The 21,099-nt window shown below is 50.9% G+C and overlaps 1 long non-coding RNA gene across 1 annotated transcript; it reads right to left on the minus strand.

Moving 5' to 3' along the window:
• Positions 1–16,653: 16,653 nt before the first annotated feature.
• On the minus strand, positions 16,654–20,651 carry LOC306665512. Its single transcript, XR_013765056.1, has 3 exons — positions 20,581–20,651; positions 16,947–17,115; positions 16,654–16,837 (listed from the first exon to the last, which is right to left on the minus strand). It is a non-coding gene; the product is annotated as an uncharacterized lncRNA (long non-coding RNA).
• Positions 20,652–21,099: the final 448 nt, after the last annotated feature.

Consider the following 21,099-nt stretch of genomic DNA (forward strand, 5'->3'; position numbering starts at 1 on the left):
TCATATAATGAAAATTACATGCTTGGGATGAGCTATGCTCTAGGAAGCACTAAAACACCATTTGCAGATCACCCAGCCCACCCGGTTATTAATGACCCGACTGCCAATGGGCAACCTCTGGGCTCTTCGCCCATAGACTTCCTCTGGTGGCTAACCCCCCACTATCGGCCACCCTGGGGTCTCTCAGAGCAGACAGGGACAGCAAGGACCAGAACCCCAGGGCCTGGGCTGGGCTGGGGCTAAGCTAGGACCATGACCAGGGAGGGTGGGCAGGGTGTAGATGGGAAGCCAACTTGGGAGCTGGGGTGGAGCGTGAGTGGCGGAGAGCCCTCACCAATGCCAAGGACAGGAAGGAAAGGGAGAGTGAGGACACGGGCAGGGAAGAGAAAGGAAGGGAGAGAAGTGAGAGAGAGGAAGAGGGAGGCAGGGAGGGCTCCTCCTCACCTTGGGAGTCCTCCATCCCTATGACCCCAGGCCAGTGGCCAAATGCCAGTCTCCCCTTTTCTGGGGGCAGCCCTGCCTCTCAGGACTTCATTTGTTGATGGCTTAAGAGGAGCCAGTTGTTTCCAAACAAGGAGCCATACCCTGTCTCATCGTGTCACTTCTTTCCCTTTTCTCTGTAAAGCTGACAGTACAGTTGGCTTCTGTGGTCACCATTCCAACACCTTGGGGAATGGCCCCATGATGATGCTTTCCCAGCAGCAGGATGAGGACCCTTGGTGGGTAGTGAAATCAATTTCATGGGCTGCGACCAGCATGATCTAAAATAAAAAAGAAAACTGTATTATCAAGTTAAAATATATCCAAGTATATGACAAAGCAGGGGAGGGCAAGTTTCTATGAAGCTTAAGCCAGGTATGTGCATGGACATCCTACAGGTCCTGTGTGACATTTATTTTTCAAAACAATTTTAAGTCTGCTTGTTGCTCTAGGGTTTTGTCTGGGTTTTAACATTTCCATATCAATTTCTACAGTGGTGGTGGTGAGGAATGGGTACATTCCACCCTGATATCCCTGTTCATTTCTACTTTGATTTCAGATGTTTTCCCAAGGGAAGGGAGAGCGTGAGGGATGGGGGAGACGGGACCAGATTCAACCACAGACACCTCCACACTCACACACAAGCCAGCTGAGGCTTGAGACACATGCTTCCTCTTGGTGGTCTCTGTGTGTATTCATTGGCTTATGCAACCTCGGCAGAAGTTAGCCAACCGAACAATCCATGCCCCTGGTTTATGCTCATTAGAGCCAGAAACAAGCAGAGCCCTATAACGGACTTTCTTTCCTTGAGAACATGTGCAGACAGGAGGAATTGATGCATCACATTGTTGTCAGGGACACCTGGAGGGCTCAGGGGACAGTGAACCACCACTGTGCGACCCAGCCCACATTTCTTCAATAGTCAATAAATCTGTTGGAAGCATCCACTGTGCCTCATTACTGGGTTAAGGGCCTGCGAGTTTTGGAGCCAGCTACACTCTGGCCTCTAGCTGTCTCCTGTGGTGACCAACCCAAGGCAGATGTTGAGTGCGATGGAGGCTCCAGGCAGGTTCTGGAAGCCGAGGGGGAAAGGAAGGTGCAAGAACAGTCCTGATGAAGGACAGCTATGGACTCAAAGGCCCAGCAGGCCCAAAATAGAGCGCAAGAGGATGTCTGGCTGACCGAGGCCCCAGGAACCCCCAGTGAAACTTTAGTGAAGGGACTGGGGTGTGGCAGAGGTGAGGGTGGGTGGAGAGCAGCTGCCCGCAGCTTGCCTACTTTGGGCCAGGCCTGGTAAGAACAGGTGTCCGTGAGATACTCAGACTGTGGATCAAGTCACTGGACTATAGGAAGGGATTCGCATGAATCAAGGCACCCCTCCCCGAGGTGATGAGACAGCTCCGCAGTGGTCCAGAGGAGCCCAAAGGGGAGACCACCCCACCCTGGGTGCTTTAGTTCCTCAAGTTTTTTCATTGCCCAGTACCCCAAACCTGCCCCTCCTCCCAACATCAGAACCCTGGCCAAAGTCACTGGGGGTGGGGCACAGGCAGCTCCCCATGCTCAATCTCCACCCTGGAAGACACCGGAGGCTGATGGAAAGGTCGTAGTGCTCCTGGTGCTGTTTCCACGCAATTGGCAACATGGGTTGCCTGAAGCGCATTTCCCCAAAGGATCAGGGCCCCTCCCTTCCCCAACTTCCCTCCCCAATGAAGAAGGAAAGACTGGAGAGGAGGAACCCCAAAGAGCAGCCTCTGGACACTCAAGGTGAGCACTGGTTCTTCCCCCAACCTCTTCCCTCTTCCTCTCTCCCTACAGCCTCTGCTTTCCTCTTGGGAATCCTGTGTATCTGGGGAGACAAACCTGGGACAGAACACACTAAGCCCGTGGTGCACTGAACACTGGCTACAGTGATTAGCTCAGAAGGGGTCACATGACCCATATCTGTTCAACTGGTGTGCCTTAGGGCTTGGGCTAGCAATGCTGAGACCATGGCCCTGTTCCTGCATACCAACACAGCCCTGAGTGCTTCAGAAGCCATCTCTGTAACTGTAGGGTGACCCTGAATGGCATCAGCATTGTGAAACTAGGGAAAAACCTTCACGCCGGGTCTCTCCACCACCCAGGGGAGAGTGCCACTTTGCCACGGCTTGGAAGCCTTATTTCTGGTGCTCCAGGCTCAGGCTTCAGGGCTTGCCCTATTTTAAGATCGTAGAATTAAGTCACAGCATACCTCATCTGCTCCAAAGGACAGAGTGGGACAGGAAGAGCTGACCAAACAAGGCTACTTCCTTGGCTAATGCCAAACGTAATCTAACCAGATGCCAGGGCAGCTCTGCCTTGCTAAGCAAGTTGGGGCAGATGGAAAATCCAAGGGGTTAGCCCACAGAATCTCTATGGTCTGGGGCAGGAGTGGGGTCATGTAGGAAGCTGGAATGAGGAAGTGACCAGAGGCACCCCCACATCCCTGAGGAAATTCCACATAAAAGGCATGCAGAACCCTGCACGGTAGGTCAGGAAACCTGGTTCCATCTTGACTCTGCCATTAACTCACCCTAGCCTTGGACAAGCTCCTTCCCCTCTACAGGTCAGGAAAGGGTTTGGGGGCCTGGTGACAGGCATCTTTGCAAGTTGATGTCCTGGGTAATGTTAATAAAGTTTATATGAAAAAAAGTTACCAGATGTAGTTTAGGGTCACCAATTTAGAAGCACCTGGATGAGATCTGGATTTGGAGCAGAGTCATGTGGGGAAAGAAGGTGTGGGTCACCCATTTTTAAAGTATGAAAAATGCAGAAACCATGTTATTTAGGAGCCAGCAAGTGCAGCAGAAACTGATACAGCAGGTGGTTTCCTGACGCGGTGGTTTCCTTACTGTGGCAGACACAGTAGGTTCTGGGCGCCAACAGCCTGGGGAAGCTTCTAGACTCTGCAAGCCTCCTCAGTGCCTGAGAGGCAACAGATCTCTTGGCAACCCAGTTCTGCAGCAAGGTTTCAGGAATTGCTCCTGGAAGCTCAACCAAGAGCCTGTCTGTTTTATCAGTCCTTTTAACAATTCTGTGAGCTAATACCCTAAAATAAATCCCTTTTCTGTCTAAATGAGCTATACAGGAGTCTGCCCTGTCCACTGGAATCTTGAACAGCACAGGGAGTCATGACTGCAGGTAGAGCTCTCTACTGTACTTTCTTAACTTCATACAGGTAGGAAGAGCCTCAGGGGTCCAGCATATATGACCTTAGGGAGTCCTAGACCTCTAGAGCTCTAGTCTCTAGAAGGTTTCTGGAAGAATAGCTGAGCATTGCCAACAGCTGTGAGGAAGTCTGTGCCCAGGGTTTGTGGCAGCAGGAGGCAACCCTCAGACCAGGGGCAGGACAGGTGGAGGAGGCGAAGGTGGGAAGGTTCTTAGCTCTAGGTGACAGAATCCTGATTTTTATGTACACAAAAATGTATTTATAATGGGGCATACATCATTTACAAAAGCACTGGAGGATCCAGATAAACAGACTAAGAACAATTACCAACACCACACTCCAGAAGGGGGCTTCCAGGGAGCTGCTTCACCTGTCACCAGCAGAAGTTGAAGGATCAGGAAGCTGCTATTACATGTCTGATGCCACCATTGGCTCCAGGAAAATGGATACCTCATGCCCAACTTCCTCTCCTAACTCAGTTCCAAATTAAAATCTCTTGTGATCCTATTGGTAGAATTCCAACAGGTCTGGATCCCTGTAGTTTTAGCTTTTCAGGCTTCCAGTGTAGAAAGGTGGACACCATGGAGAAGGGTAAGGCGCACAGCTGCCCACTGTCCCCACCATGCACCCCTCCACTGACCCCTTGTTCCCATCAGTCCTGTAGGGGCTCACAGGGAAGGAGAGGGCCACACAGGTTCATCAGCCCCCGGCCTGCACCCCTCGGTGACTTGCGCAGAGGCCCTGAGTAACGCACCCATGTGACTAGCGCCATGGTGACTGAACCTATCAGCCCTGCTTCTTAGTTACCACCCCCACAGCTCCTTCAACTAATTTAGGCAGAAAGGGAATTTATTATTGGATGTTTGGTAAGTCATAGAGTCACCTAGAGGACCAGAGCCTGGATGTGGCAGCTGAACAGTGAGGAACATGGTGCAAAGATCACCCAGCAGAACTAGACCTCGGAGACTCCCGCCGTTGGCCCTGGCATCCCATCTCGCCTCACCAGCACCAAGGACACAGCATTCAAACCTTTGTCCCCAAGGACCCTGGGGGACCCACCTGCCTGCCCCACCCTCACTCCCATAGGCTGCCCAGGTACCCGCCTCTGGCTCACAGCCTTCTATTGGTGGAATGTGGGTCACATGCTTCTGAGTGGCAGCAGGGGCTTCTGGGAAATCAAGTATTGGAATTTCACAGTGGGGAAGGGGCAGAAACATAAAAGAGGTAACTAGGGGGTTCCCCCAACTTTCAGGGTCCAGGTAGCAAAAGAAAATGACAAGAGTCACCTCCAAAGCGTAGAACTGATGGGGGATAAACAAGAAACATGATCATGGGATGCAGGGGGGCCTACTGCAGCCATCTTGTCCCCGCCATCTTGGACCCTCTTCTACCCCAGGATTCACATGCGTGCTTCTTCCTCTTCCCAGCCCTCCTCTGCTCCGTGGTGCCAGCATACTGGCTGGCACCTCGTGGGTGTTGGCTAAATGTTTGTGGATTAAGCCGAACCATCTGCGTGGTTAATCCTCCTGGATCCTGTCAACACAGTGAGGGTTAGGCCTGGTGGTGGGGCCGGCCTGTTTTCCATCCAGAAACACTGTGGAGAGTGAGAAGATCTTGCTTTTGCAAGCTTCCTGTTAACTTGTCACTGTGACCTTAAAGACTGGAGATGGTTCTGGTGTCTGGGGGAGGAGGGGGAAGAGAAATAACACAATACAAATAGCAGCTGCCGTTTGTCGGAGGGTTCCAACTGGAGTCAGACTGAACTGTGTTTGCACCCTGCCTCCTCCACCAACTCAGCCCTGGGCAAGGTGCTCAGCCACGCTGGGCCTCAATTTTCTCACCCGTAAGATTGCCGAATAACAGCAACACACAAGACTTATACAACAGTTAATGCACAAAAAGCTTTTGGAATGGGGCCTGACAACAGAGAAGACAGGTACTTTTATGAGGTGGCTCTCGGGCAGCACTATGCACTCGTGTAAAGATCTAAGCCTCACACCTGTCTGGGAGGCAGGTTCATTACTGTTTCTCCTTGAGGTTCAAAGAGAAGTCGCGTGCCTTAGGCCACACAGTGTAAGTGGTGAAAGTGACCCCAGGTTTGCCTGAACCACTCCTCCCCTGCAGAAGAGGACGAATTCAAGCCAAACCATGCCTCCTGCACATGCACACCAAGGTGCCTCCTCCTGCCCAGGATACTGGGGTTTGGGGAGCCCAGCAGGAGGAGAAGGAGCCCCAGACCTCAAGAGGCAGCCGCTGTCAGATGGTTACAATTCAAGCTGGTGGGTGATGAGGCCCCGCTGATCCTGGTTCCTTCTGGAGCGAACCAAAGGGCACTTAGCACAGCCTGGGCACCCAGGATAACTTCCTGGGGGTGATGACACTTGTTTAAATTTACTTTATTAGGGCTATAATTTTTAAATCTTAAAATGCACCTTTTTAAATGAACGTTCAACAAACATTGTCGAATGCACATATCTGGGAAATCATCAACCCCATCAAGATACAGAACATTTTTATCCTCCCCAGAGAGTTCCCTCCAGAAAGGTTCCTCATGCCCCTTTCCAGCTGGTACCGACCACTATGGCCTGAACTCTGAAAGATTAGCAGAGGGGCAGGGGGGTGAGTAGGAACTAACAGAAAAAGGGAGGTGACAAAGGCCCGGAGACGAGAGATGCCACTGTGAGTGTAGGAACCCTGGAGGACCTGTTGCAACCAGAGTCACAGGAGCAAAGCAGAGTTGCAGAGCTGATGCCAGAGATGTGCAGTGGGGCCACGCAGAGAAGACCTTGTCCCCCCAGAAGGCACTGGGACTGCATCTTCTGGACCAAGGATCAGAAGCCCAAATGCCAAAGGAGCTAGATGTGAAACCTAACTGAGGGACGCAGCCATGTGTGAGAGAAGGGCAGAGACCTGGAGGTGCTGCAGGGCAGTAGAGAGAGGTGGTGACTGCAGCCAGCAGAGAGCACAGGCTCCAATGGGAGCCTCCCCACATGGCCCTTCCCACCTGCAGGTGGGCCTGATGGGGGCACATCCGGTTTTGTTTTGGTTTTGTTTTTCTAGTAAATCCAGAAATCTAGATTCATGTGTGCATTCTCCTGATTTTAAAAGGTAAACCATTTATTTAAATTTCTCAGAAATACTATTTATGCAAGCCAGTGCCAAGAGGTCCTGACACATCATGATCTTGGGCTGTGCTCCATGTTCAGGTCACCAATTTGGAGGGTTTGCTGTGGTGACAGAGGTTTAGCCAGGAGGACAACAGGTTCAGCTTCGTGTATCAATATGGAGCTCTGGCAGCTGTGAAAGTAACTGAGTAAGGGGACCTGTCTGGTGGCTGGGAGGACGCTGGTGCCCCAGAGAGGAGATAATAAAGATGTGAACAGGAATAGTAGAGACGAAGACCAGGACAAAGAGCCAATGAATTCAAGGAAGGTGTGGGAACTCCAATCAGCTGGACCTGGGGACCTGCACCCCACTCTTGTGCTCACAGGGTCCTGTGTCCTGCACAAGCCCTGGGCGTGAGATCACTCATGTGGCACGTGAGCTGTCCGGGTCCTGCGCGGCTCAGAGGCATAGGCTGCTGGGCAGAATGCGGTTCCTGAAGGTCAGGGACAGTGTTTCCCTATGCTTGTCAGGATCCCAACCCTCTGCAGTTGCACACAACATCGGAGCCTGTTCCAGACACTGGACCCACTGGGTATCTGCACAGCCATGTGCCAGTGGCTAGAGAGCCAGTCACCCAACCAGGCAAACGTGCAGGCCCCAAATGCCACCTCCAAGTCTGGCACTCGTCTCAGGCCCTGAGCACAGATCATTAAAGACCACAGTTCCCAGCCAGCACCTCCTGGGCCAGCTAGGAAACTGCCACCTCAGCAAGAAGTGCCTTCAAGGTAAGTGACTTAGCCACTGTGAACTCTCCGCACTCTTTGGGGAGAGGTGGCCAATAAAATGATTTGTCGAAGATACAAAAGAGATGTGGGGGTCAGTGCTGGGGGCAATAAAACAAGAGAGGCAGGTTAAGTTTGGAGTAACTAGGGATTCAGGGAGGTTCTCCCTAAGAAGGTAGGTGACTTTGGGACCAAGCCAGGGGGATTCCAGGGGGAGAATGTTCCAGAGAGGGGAGTGTGGCTGGTGTGACTGAAGGAGGCTGGTGTGGCCAGAACAGAGCGAGAGAGCGAGGGGGATAGGGGCAGGGAGGAGCCAGAGGGCGGGGGACCATGTCCTGTAGAGCTACGCTCTGGCTCTGCGGGTGGTGGTGAGGACTTTGACCGTCATGAAAGATGGGAGCAGTGCAGGACTGAGAGCAGAGGAGAGGCCTGATGCGGCTCAGGCTTTAACAAGACCACTCTGGCTCCTGTGTTGAGCTGGGGTGTGGGGCGGGGTCAGGAGCGGCAAGGCCAGTCGGTGGTGGCTGGTGCTGCGACGACCCTCCAGGAGGGCCACAGACCAGAGGCTCAGGAGCTGGAGCAGTGCTGGTGGAGAGAAGCGTCGGCCTCCCTGTGCCTTGAAAGCAAAGCTGGTGGGCAGTCGATAGATCAGGTGTGCAGTGTGAGAGGAGACGTGACAGCCCCCAGAATCGGTCTAACTGGGAAGATGCAGCCACCGTTTAATGAGATGGAGAAGCTTCAGGAGGAGCAGGTTTGATTTTTGCGGGGTGAAAAGGCAGGGGCAGGGTGTGAGGACATGGCAGCAATGCAGATATGACAATGGTGGGTAAGAATGGAGCGCCACAGCCAGGCACAGTGGCACACACATAATCCCAGCCACTCGCGAGGCTCTGACAGAAGGATCACAAGTTTAAGGCCAGTCTCAGCAACCTAGGGAGACTGAGTCTCAAAATAAGAAATGAAAAGGGCTGGGGTGGAGCTCAGTGGTAGAGTGTCCCTGGGTTCAGTCCCCAGGTCTGCAAGACAAAAAGAATGGACAGTACAGGAGGTTCATGGCTGAGCACTCGGCCCGTGGCAGGAAATCTGCTTGAGCTGTTCACTGCATTCCTTCTGAAAGAATTCCACAGGGAGACGGGTCAAAGCTAAGTGCGGGACAGTTCTGCTTTATTCAGAAAGGAGTGTGTTTATAGAGCCGGGTGTGAGCTGATTGGTTGGGGTATCAAACGGGTGAGAGTTGATAGGACAAGTCCCGTTGCTGCGCGTCTCAGGTGGAGGTGTTGAATACTGATTGGGTGTGGCATGGCGCCGGTGGGAACAGCAATGGGAGGTAGAATCCGGAAGAGAAGGCTGACCAGTGCCATGAAAAGTAAGAGCAGTGACCTTATATTTCTCCCTTTTTGTTTTTATATTTTGGAATGGGGCGTTGCTCAATCTGGCTACTTCCTGCTGGATGGGGGCAGAGTCTGGGAAGGCTTAGAGAGTTTGGGAAGAAATATGGTCAGGAGACCCCATAACAAGGCCAAAAAAGGGAAGGTTTCTTGGGTGGTGAGTTGGTGAACGTCCCCTGTAGCCACAGGTCCTGAATTGTCTCATTCCATTCCCTCATGTGGTGAACGGATGGAATGAGCCAAGCGTCCTGGTGAAGGGATGTGAGGAAAGAGTCCCATGAGCTGAGTAGTTTTTCTCTAACAGGTGGTGGTAAGATGTTCCCAGGGGGATGTGGGGAAGTCATCTGTAGCCAGTGGTTGGTAGAACCTGAGGAGAAGCTGGTTGAAAGTTTGCTTAGAAATAGTCTGAAGTTGACGTTGAAGGAACTTCAACAAGCAGGGTAAAAAGAGACAGGTGAGAGAAATGAGGAGTATTGGACCCAGAATTGGGAGTACCCACCCAAAGAAGGAGGACTGAAGCCAGAATGAAAGAGGAGAATCAGGAGTATGTCCTCAAAGCCCCGCAGCCAAATCCTGTAGTTTAATAATGTTCTGTTCAACCACCCCGGAGTCATTTATATAGTAACAACATTCTTCTCTGAGGAATAAACAAGCACCTCCCCTTTCAGCTGTAAGAAGATCTATGGCCCTGCGGTTTTGCAGTGTTACCTGGGCTAAAGAGGTTACCTGTTTCTGTAAGGAAGCTAGGGATTCGGCTGTTGAAGTGAGGGCACCTTCAAGTTTGGTGTTCAGTTGTTCCGTGGCCCATAGAGAGTGACCGAGGGCTCCACCCGAAAAAGCAGCTCCGGTGATAGAAGAGGTTAGTGATATTCCCACAAGTATGCGTAGGAAGGCAGCTCGTTTTTGCTGCAGGGAGGGAAGGAAAAAAGATCAAAGTTCGGAGGAACTATAGAGGGTTAATTGAGGCACAAGTGTGATAAGGACACAGGGAGAAGTGGAATTGCTGTGGAGCTGGTTACTGACGGTGGCGTTGCACCAGAAGAAATGCCCAGGGTGGGTATATAAGGTGTTTGTAATAGTGGTATTAGTGTGGCAGTTTATAGCCGAAGGATATATTGAGGTTGAGGATGTGAGAAGGCAATGAATGAAGTGATCTGGTTCAGGTTCCCACAAGGGAACAGCATGGATGAGTGTTATCAGTTTTGCAGAGGTTGGGAATGAGTAGGTAGAAGAGTTCAGAGGGACTGCAGCCAGGAGGGGTCGTTGCAAGGAGGCACATAAGAAGCAATTTTTAGGATCAACAGAGGTGAGATTTAGAAATTTAGCTGTTTCTTGGATAAGATGTAGCCAAGAATAGGTATGACCAGAAGGTGAGGATGTATTTTGTAAGGTTTGGATAAGAACCTTTTCTGAGTGTTGTATATCTGAAGCAACCTGAGAGATTTGTGACCCTATGGGAGTGAGTTCGCAAGAGATGTGAAGGGTTCCATGAGGTCTAGACCAGGTTCCATAATAGATGAAGGCCTTTTCTCCAGTTGCCCATCGTGGGTCCCAGGGGTCTTTGATGGTGAGTGAAATTGAGCCGTTGTCCTGTTTCTGGAGATGTTTGGAGGCAGAGGTGTAATGATGCCCGTGGGTGGAGTCTCCCAGGTAGTGAGTGTTGCATTACCAAAATGGACAGCCCCCATAAATATCAGGACACCAAGGACAGTGATCTTTGCTTTGATCATATATGAAGCAGAGGTAGGGATAGAGGAAGGGCTGACTGAAGAAGACCTTAGTTGTTGGTGGGAACATAAGGGTTATTGGAGCTGAACATCCTGTTAGGTGGGCAGGAGAGAAAGGTGGGAAGTAGATGAGTAGTTTTGGTGTTCTGTTCAGTATAGGATTCTCTGATTTTGAATGTCCAGACAAAAGTTGTGGCCTGTGAGGGGAGACTTGGGAGGGCTAGGAGGAGTGGGAAGAGGAACAGTTTAGAGTTGAGCATTTTTGGGTATAGTTTGAGTATTTTTGGGTATGGGTTTGAGGAGTGAGATGTGAGAAAAGTGTAGTTTCAGAGGGTTTTGAGAGGAGGGGGAACAGGAGAATTTGGGATCAGCTTCATGAGGAGGAGTCTTCTGATGAGCTTCCTTTGGATCGGCAGGGCAGGAGCCTAGAAATGTGAATCCAGGGAGAGAGTTGATTGTGGGGAGAGCCAACTTTGCAGCTCTGGGGTGCATAGGATGACTTTAGTTGGTCCTTCCCATTTTGGTTGTAATGGGTTTTTATCCCCCGGAGGGCAGAAGTAGACAGATTGACCAGGTGTTAAGGGAAAAGTGTTTTGAGAGAGGTTGGGGTCAGGAAGGAGCCAGTCCTGGTATTTCCACAATTCGGTTGGAAGGTGGAAGAGGAGAGGTAAGGAATATTTGTTAGAGAGAGGCCAAGGCTTGGGCAATAGCCCAGGGGGAATGAGGGGGTGGCCATACATGACCTCAAATGGGGAGAGAGATGAGGGTTTCTTTGGTAAAGCTCGCAAGCATAAGAGGGCTAAAGGGAGTAGCTTAACCCAGTCCAAACTAAGTTCCATAGTGAGTTTAGTGAGGATGTCTTCAAGGGATCTGTTTGTTCTTTCAGCTTTTCCTGAGGCCTATGGGCGACAGGGGCAGTGAAAAAGCCAAGGGAATGATAGGGCTTGAGTGAGGGCCTGAGGGACTTGTGAAACAAATTCAGGGCCATTGTCGGATTGGATTGATGTGGGCATCCCAAATCGAGGGATGATTTGAGTCATTAGGATGTTAACGAAGGTAGAGGCCCTTTTGTTGGATGTAGGAAAAGCCTCCACTCATCCGGAGAAGGTATCCACCAGTACTAGTAGGTACTTATGTGTTTGACTCTGCAGTCAGCTGCAGGATGTGCCCTCGAGCCTGATGGGAAGGGAAGGGTGTAGGCCGTAAGGGTGTGTTAGAATAGGTTCGCTGACAAATGTGGCATGTTGAGGAGATGCGCTGTAAGAGGGCTCTCTCATCAGCAGAGAGGGTGAAAAAGGATTGAAGAAAGATTTCAAGACTTTGGGGGCTAGAGTGAAACAGGGAATGGAGAAAATGGAAAAGATGTTGATGATCTAGTTCATGTATATTCTCCAGAGAAGTGAGTGTGAGTATTGGAGAAGGATTGGAAGTTTGGAGGGCGGCTGATCGTGCGTCCTGCTCAGCTTTGGAATTGCCTGCTCTGATAGGGGAGGAGTCAGTTTGGTGAGCTTTACAGTGTGTGATCCCAAGTTTGGATGGTAGCTTTGAAGCTTCTAAGAGGCTAGAAATGAGTGTTGAATTAGTGACAGAGGTGCCCTTGGTTGTTAGGAGTCCCCTTTCTTTCCATATTGCAGCATGAGACAAGAGAATATGGAAAACATATTTGGAATCAGTGTAAAGGGATAGAGCCTTTTCTGCTGCTAGCTCACAAGCCCTGGTGGCTGCCACGAGTTTGGCCTGTTGGTTAGTGGTGTTTGGTGGAAGGGGTTTTGCTTCGATTATAGAGGAGAGGGAGACAATGGCATATCCTGCCACTGTGACCCCATCCTGTATGAAGGAATTGCCATCAGAAAACCATGTAAAGTCGGGACAAGATAAGGGCCTCTCAAAGATTGTTGTGGGGCAGGGTAGAAAAGCTTCCAGAGCTCCAGTACAGTTATGGACTGTGGGCTCTGGTAAGTTGGTTGTGATAGGGAGCAAGGAGGCAGGATTCAATCGGGGACAGGGTTTGAAAGATAAAGTGGGGTTCTGTAAAAATGATACCAGTAAGGAGAGAATCCTGGAAGGGGGGAGAGATTGTAACGCTTTGTAGGTTAAGAGGTCCTTCAGATGATGTGGTGAAAGAATTGTGAGGGGAAACCCAAAAGTGAGTTTATGAGCTTCCTTTTGGAGATCATGGCTGGCTGCCAAGGTGTGTAGGCAGGGAGCCATCCTCTAACAGTAGGGTCCAACTGCCTGGAGAGATAGGCTACTGGGGCAAAAGTTGGTCCATAGTTTTGCCCAAAGACTCCTAAACTTTGGCCTCCTTTTTCATGAACATAGAGAAGAAAAGGTTGTTTTAGGTCCGGCAGGTGGAGGGCTGGGGCCTGGAGAAGTGCCCTTTTTAATATACGGAAAGGCCGGCCGGGAGTGGAGGGTAATGGCTCATTTTGAGGGCCTTTTGCCATGTCGTATAAAGGCCTTGCTAGGAGGGAGTAATTGGGGATCCACACCCTAAAATATCCTGCTGAGCCCAGGAAGGATAAGATTTCGGCTTTAGTTTTGGGAATGGGAAGGGAGCTAATGAGGTGTTTCCTGTCGGTAGTGATGGCCTTCCTTCCATGGGAGGTGGAGAACCCAAGATAAGTGACCGTGGGACAGGACAGTTGGGCCTTTTGAGGGGAGGCTCTGCTACCTTTACAGGCCAGAAAGTCGAGTAGGGACGTGGTGTCCTGTTTTGAGATTTCCATGGAGGGGCTGCAGAGGAGGAGGTCATCTACATATTGGAGGAGAGTGGAGTCAGGGCAAGTTGAGTGGAAGTCCTTTAGGTCCATTGCCAGGACTTGTCCAAAGAGATGGGGACTATCCCTGAAGCCCTGGGAAAGGACTGTCCATGTAAGCTGTTGAGAGTGTCTGGATCTTGGGTCAGTCCAAGTGAAAGCAAAGATGTTTTGGGATTCACATGCAAGGGGAATAGAAAGGAAAGCATCCTTAAGATCTATTACAGAGAAATGAGTGGAAGTAGCAGGAATTTGGGAGAGAAGGGTGTAGGGGTTAGGGACTAGGGGGTGGATGGGAATAACAGAAGAGTTGATGAGGCAAAGGTCTTGCACTAAGCGGTAAGAACCATTAGGTTTTTTGACTGCTAGGATAGGGGTATTGAAAGGGGAGTAAGTGGGCCGTAAGTATCCTTTCTTTAGGAGATCCCGTATGATGGGCTGGAGGCCAATTAGCAAGGTGGTGGGTAATGGGTATTGGGCCTGATTAGAAAAATGAGGGGGGCAGGCAACTGTGGAAGGGTTACAGATATCCCAGACAATGGGGTTTACAACGGAGGTGGGGATGGGGAAGTGCTTGTGTTTAGAGTGGTTTTGGGTAGGACCTGCACAATCAGAGCAGAAGGGATTGTAAAATCATCAGCTAAGACAGCCATTAAAAAATGTGGTGTGGGGGACGATGGAGGCTGTATAGAAATTGTAGCCTTGAGGAGTAAGAGGATATCCCTACCGAGAAATGGTACTGGACATTGGGGCATTACAAGGAAAGAATGGGAAAAAGGGAAACCATCTATAGAGCAGGTGAGAGGAGGTGTTTTTAATGGGAGTATGGTTTCCCCCCTACCCCGACAATAGGAGAGGATGAAGGCAGCGTGGGTCCCCAAAACTCCCTCAAGACCGAAAAGGTGGCCCCTGTATCTAGGAGGAAGTTGATGCTGCGCCCATCTACTTGGAGTTGCACCCTGGGTTCCTGCCTGTTGATAGTAACGGCCAGGGAGGAGGACCCAAGGCCTCGTCAGTCATTGAGCTCAAGGCCCAAGAGGTCAGTACTTCGGAGGTGGGACAGTCTGAACCCCAGTGACCCATTTGCTGACATTTAGGGCAAGGCGTGTTGGGGGTCCTAGGAGTAGGGCATGCGTTAGCCCAGTGACCCTCTTTGCCGCATTTAAAACAGGCTCCCAGGGGATTGATGTTTCGAATAGGCTGTTGGCGTCGGCCCTGAGGGGCCCTCTGTAGAACCTCGGTGAGCATCTGAAATTGGTTGTTTTCTACCTTTTCGTACCTATGGTACTTAACGGCGTTCGGCTTCCTCATCCTGGTTATGGAAAACCTTAAAAGCCATAGCCAGAATTTCTGTCTGAGGTGTTACAGGCCCCTGCTCAAGATTTTTTAATTTAGGCTTTATGTCGGGGTAGCTCTGGGATAGGAAATATGTCATAAGGACATGCCTGCCATTGGGGGTTTCAGGATCTAAGTTGGTGTATTGTTGGAGAGCTTTAGTGAGGCGATCTAGAAATTCAGAGGGGGTTTCATCCTCTTTTTGGATTATCTCCTGGAGTTTTGGGAAATTTACTGCCTTGTGAGTGGCCTTTTTAAGACCAGCGATTATACAGGCAGCAAACTGATTTCTTAATTGTAGTCCGGCTGCAGTATTATAGTCCCAGTTTGGATCTTGTTCGGGGACTGCGTGGGGGCCGGTAGGGTGGTTGGGGTTGATTCGGTGAGTGTCATCTGCATGAGCTTGGGCTAGTTCCCGGACCCGTCTGCGTTCCTCAGGAAGTAAAGTGTTAGCCAAGAGCATGTAAATGTCATGGTGAGTAAGACTATAAGCCTGTAGGACCCATTGAAATTTACAGATGTAAGTAGTAGGGTCAGTAGTGAAGGAACCTAGCCGTTTTTCCAATTGAGTGAGGTCAGTCATAGAAAAGGGAACATGGACCCGAATAACACCTTCGAGTCCAGCAATCTCTCGTAAGGGTGCCATTGTATGGGGCTGGGTAATTTGGTTGTGGGTGCAGGACCTGGTGGCTGGTGGACTAAAGGAGGCTGAAGGGGAAGAAGATGGTGCTGCGGAAGATGGCACCGCAGGAGAAGAAGATGGAGGTGGAGAAGAGAGGGAAGATGTTGATAAAGCCGAATTAGGCGATGAAGGGGCCGGGGAAGTGGGAGCAGAAGGAGGGGGATGATAAGGGGGTGGTTCATCGGCCGGGTCAAAGGAGGAGGAGGATTCAGAAGGGGGAAGTGAGGGCTTGCAGGCCAAAAGAACTTGGTGAGGGCTACAAGGGGTGCAGAGGTCAGGGTGGGACCGGAGGAGGGAGAAAGCCTCAATGTAGGGAAACTCATTCCACTTTTTTAAGCACTGGCAATAGTTAAAAAAATCTCGCAGAATTTGAGGGTCAAGGGAGCCTTCAGGAGGCCATTGATTTTGATTATCCAAGTGATAGGAAGGCCAGTCCTGAGTACAGAATTTGATGAGAGTTTTTGACTTGATGTCTGGGGTCAGTGAGAGGTGAGCCAAATTGGAGAGTAAACATTTTAAAGGGGAATCACTTGGGAGGGAAGAAGAGGCCCCCATCGTCCTCTGAAAGTAGAGGGAGAGAGGGAGAGAAGGAAAGAGGGAGGGAGGGAGAGAGAGAGAGAGAGAGAAAGAGAAATCTCCGGACTGGAAAATGAATGGATGACTCACTTAGGCATCCCCAAGGAGAGAAACCATTCATGGGACCCAGTAGGGTTGGGGGCGAAGGGAAAAGTCAGGTCGTCACCTGAGGATTCCCCTGCCAGGCAGAAATGCCGGGGCCGTGGAGAACCTAGCACTAGGTTTTTACTGGAAAATGGTGGAAGGTAGGAGAGAGCAGAGAAGAGAGAGAGAATAAGAAGGGGTCTATTGTTTCCCCCACCTGATTGCATAACAGATGAGGCACCTAGGAATCCACTGAGGCCATAAAGACCGAGGTGGGGTGTGGTCTCCTCCCTGTAACCAGACGTCCGGGGCTGTCGGACGATCATGGTCAGATACCCCGCGATAGTCAAGTTAAGGGTGGTTGCCTCTTGAGGGGTGAATCACCTAGAAATGTAGCCAGCGTTCAAAAAGGTGGACATGAGCGAGAAGCTTTGACTGTGCAGGGAGAGGGGGTCCTCGGTAGAGGTTTCCCCCTCCCGGGTTTCGGCACCAATGAAAGAATTCCACGCGCAGACACGGGTCAAAGCTAAGCGCCGGGGCAGTTCCGCTTTATCAGAAGGGAGTGTGTTTATAGAGCCGGGTGTGGGCTGATTGGTTGGGGCATGAAACGGGGTGAGAGTTGATAGGACAGGTCCCGTTACCGGGGGTCTCAGGTGGAGGTGTTGAATACTGATTGGGTGTGGTGTGGCGCCGGCGGGAACAACGATGGGAGGTAGAATCCGGAAGAGAAGGCTGACCAGCGCCATGTGGGGAAAGTAAGAGCGGTGACCTTATACTTAGTCCTAGTGTGTGAGCGCACTACTGCTCACGCCCCTCCATCAAAGTGTGTTGGGACACCTACTGGCTGATGCCGCTGGGACGGCCAGGAGTGGGCTGACGGGCCTCCCAAATCCCAAATGTTGTCACCAGGGCTCTGACTTTCTCTTCCCGTCCTATAGCCTGGTCCTTCCTGGTGTGGCAAGATGGTCACCAGGACCCCCAATCGTAGAGGTCCCAGCTTCAAGACTCCACTGGAAAGGAAATTGTCTCTTCCTGTCACCAAGCCTCATGGATCCTACTAGGTCATACATTCACCCCGAACCAATCACAAGGACCAGGAATCTGAAACGCTGAGGGAATTATGAGCCATAGTGTGTGTGTGTGTGTGTGTGTGTGTGTGTGTGTGTGTCTGTGTCCTACAAAAACGCACACGGTGAGAGGCAGAGGGCTAGTTCGTCAAAGTAACCCCTCTCTGTCAGTGGAGGTTGTTAGTGGAGGGCAGGGTATGGATGTTGGGCCAGCAGAACCAACAGGGTCTGTCACACTTGGCTCTGTGGAGCTCAAGATCACTTGGCTAGCTCATGGTCCAGTGGCATCCAGACCCAGGTTCCTGCATGGTCCTGTTCTGGCCTCCTTAGGACTGGCCATGACCATGGACATTCTGAGCTCATCTTCCCCCTGAATCCAAAGTCAGATCAAGAACCCACCCTCAACCACTGTTCATTTCTGCACTAGGGGTTAATACGTGCCAACATGGGGGTTGGCCAGCCAGGAAGAAGGGGGACAGCGGTCAACAGGTTGCAGGGAGAGAAGTTACCCCTCAAGAGCAGCATGGTCACCACCGGCAGAAGGTGATTAATGTGAGATGTCTGTGCTCATCCTCAGGTTGTGCAGAGGACCCTTGGCCCTGCCTCTGAGCCTCAGGGGTAGGTTGGGGGGACCTGCCCAGGCTCACCATTCGTCCAGGTTTTCCCAGAACACCCTGGTCGTCCCAGGGTCCCTTTTCCTCTTGGAAGGGTCCTAGACTGAGGGGGCCCATGGAATTCCCTGAAAGAGGCACACGGGAGGCCTGTGTTCTCCCAAGCAGGAATGAGGGGCAGGAAGTATTTCTGCTGGAGTTTTCCAGAAGCCTCTCCACCAGGCTCCCAGGCAGGCCAAGGGCACAGTGAAGGATTGGGAGCAGAGCTGGATCCCCGCCCTGCCCTGGAGGCTGGCGGAGGTCCCGTGTCCTGTACAGGGGTGCTCGGCCACAGCTTGACCTGAGCCTCCCCAGAAGCTGGAGATTAGGCCTGTTTGGTATGAGTGCCAGGCAGAGCTGGGCTGTCAGGACAGGACATGGCTGAGGACAGAAAGGTCAGTGTCTTAAATGTGATACTGCCTTGGGGTCACAGGTGGTGGAATCTACGTATTTGTTGGAGGTATCCGGAAGTCTTCAGAGGGGGTGGCCCAGGAGCCCTGAGCAGCAGAGCCTAGGACCACCTAGGGCAGTATTTCCTGACTACAGGTTGCCACCAATGAATGAGCCAGTTTATAGATTCTGCCAACCTTTTTTTTTTTTTTTTTTTTAAGTAAAGAGGCCACAAAATGTCAGAATATAACAAAGTATCAGTTCACAAAAATGTGCCTTAGCTTTAGGTTTTATAAATATACATACTGAGTCTTGACTTAAAATGCATGTCAAAAATTTTAGAAAAATAATAGCCTAGTCCAACTCCTAACAGGTGAAGTGATCTGTTCTAGGTCACACAAGAAACCAGCATGAAGTGGGACTGAAAATTGGTGCAACCACTCTAGAAAGCAGTATTCTATTCAAGTTTTATTCCTCCCAAAACTTGAAATCACTGTTTGACCCAGCTATCCCACTCCTCAGCATATACCCAAAGGACTTAAAATCAGCATACTACAGTGATGCAGCCACATCAATGTTTACAGCAGCTCAGTTCACAATAGCTAAGCTCTGGAACCAACCTAGGTGCCCTTCAACAGATGAATGGATAAAGAAAATGTGGTACATATACACAATGGAATATTACTCAGCCTTAAAGAAGAATGAAATTATGGCATTTGCAGGTAAATGGATGAAGCTGGAGAATATCATACTAAGTGAAATAAGCCAATTCCAAAAAGACAAAGGCCAAATATTCTCTGTGATATGTGGATGCTAACAAACAGTAAAGGGAGGAAGCAAGAATAGAAGTTCTTTGAATTAGACAAAGGGGAATGAAGAAAGGGAGGGGGGATGGGAATAGGAAAGACAGTGGAATAAATCTGACACAACTTTCCTGTGTTCATATATGAATACACCGTATCATGTACAACCTCCAGAATGGGAAGTTATCCTCCACATATACATAAGATGTCAAAATGCACTCCACTGTCATGTATACCTAAAAAGAACAAATAAAAAAATAAAATATACTTTGTCTCATATAACTTCTGATTTAAACTTTTTTTTGCATACCACGATTTTGCCACCCCAGTTTTCTTTTGGTCACTATTGTATGTAACACTCTTATATTCTTTTGTTTTCAGTCTATTTGTGTCCTTAGATTTAAAGTACTATGTCGATTACACACAGTTGTATTTTCCTTTTAGATTTAATTCTGATAGTCAAGATTTTGTTTTGATTGATGTTTTGTAATAATGCATTTATATTCAAATAAATTTCAAAAAGTGAAAAAACAAGAGAAAGAAAAAGAAACCAGCATGAGGCTCAGGCCAAGAGACTGATCGAAGTCTCTGCGCCGTGCAGGACTCGGAAGAGGTCTCGGGAGACAGAAGCCGCTCTGCCTCCAGGGGCATGTTGAAGCAGAGAAAGGACTTCCAGACCGGCCCCAGGTAGCTCTAGGCGCTGGGAGGAGTTGGAGCAGGGCCAGGACAGGCTTCCTAGAGGAGGGGCCGCATGGTTTGAGGGTGCTAGAGGACACAGCGTGACACAGCAGGGATGGGGCCTCCATGTGCCTTCAGGGACCTGGAGAGGATGCTGATTTCTCTGAGGCTGGATGTCATTGGAGGAACGAGGGGTGTCCTCAGTTTGCTGCCTCCCTATGCTCAACTCTGCTTCCAGGCCCTGCACCGCCACCTGCATGCTCCAGGCTGGGCAGGGTCACCTCAAAGCATAGCCAGCAACTCCCGGCTGCTGCAGGCCCTCAGCCAGGCTGAGTGAGGATGTCGGCTGCCAGCTTCCCTCCTGGGCCCGGCCTTTGGTGCCCAAAGGCCTCTATGTTTCCCTCCACTAGAGCTTTGGGCCTCTGAGCTGCCCAGTCTGCCCCGTGCCCACCAGCCCAGAGCCACAGAGCCTGGTAAGTGAGTGGTGAGTAGAGGGGTATTGGAGGGGTCTCATGCCCCTGTGTCTCAGCCCCTGGTTAGGGCTCTGTTAGGTTCTTTTACCTCTGCTCCCTACCACCAGACCAGACACCCTGGGCCGATGGCCTGGGGCGGTGTAGGGGGTGGCCTCTGGTCTCTCAAAAACCCGTGAGAGCCTTTTCTGGGCTTGGGGCAAGCAGGAGATGGGCAGGAATCCTAACCAATGCCAAGAGCACAGACCTGGAACCCCCATCTGCCACTGACTGGCTGAGATATGGAGCTGACAACTTCACCACTCCGGACCCTTCCAGCTACAGAAAAAGAGATCTCTAAAGTCCCTGCAGCACCAGAGGCTGAAGACCCTCCTTAACCCCAACCATGTTTGCTATAAGTTCTTCTAAGTGTCTAACCTGCAACCTTCCAGCTCATTGCAAAATCCATGAGCAACAGTTAGCTCCAGGCTGAGCACCCTGGCGTGGACCCCAGGCCCCACCCACTCCAGGCTCCCTTGGCAAAGCACTTCCCGCCACTACCTCCCAGGAAGACTTGCCCAGACAGGCAGCTCAGTGCAGGGCAGGGCGCTGCTAACCAGCTGTTGATGAAGCTTGCTGTGCTGGCGTGAGAGCTAATTACTCGGGAGGCCAGGGAGTTTGAACACGCATGGAGCCAGCGCCACCCAGCAGTTACTCAGAGGGAGAGTGATGAGATTGCTCAGAGGAAGGGGTTCCCGCAGCACGCCCACCTCCCCCAGCACACCCAGAAGGATGGCTCCTCCCTCCCAACCAGCCCTCGCCTGGGCCCAGGTGGGACATCACACCTCTCCTGGGCACCCTGGGCCCCGCTTTGTCTTCCCTGGGCTTGGCCACACTCCTGGACTAGGTACCTGGTTAGATACCCGTAGAGCATCCACCAGGCCTCAGGGGCTCAAG

Source organism: Sciurus vulgaris, assembly GCF_902686455.1.
Source record: "Sciurus vulgaris genome assembly, chromosome: 7".
Classification (NCBI taxonomy): domain Eukaryota; kingdom Metazoa; phylum Chordata; class Mammalia; order Rodentia; family Sciuridae; genus Sciurus; species Sciurus vulgaris.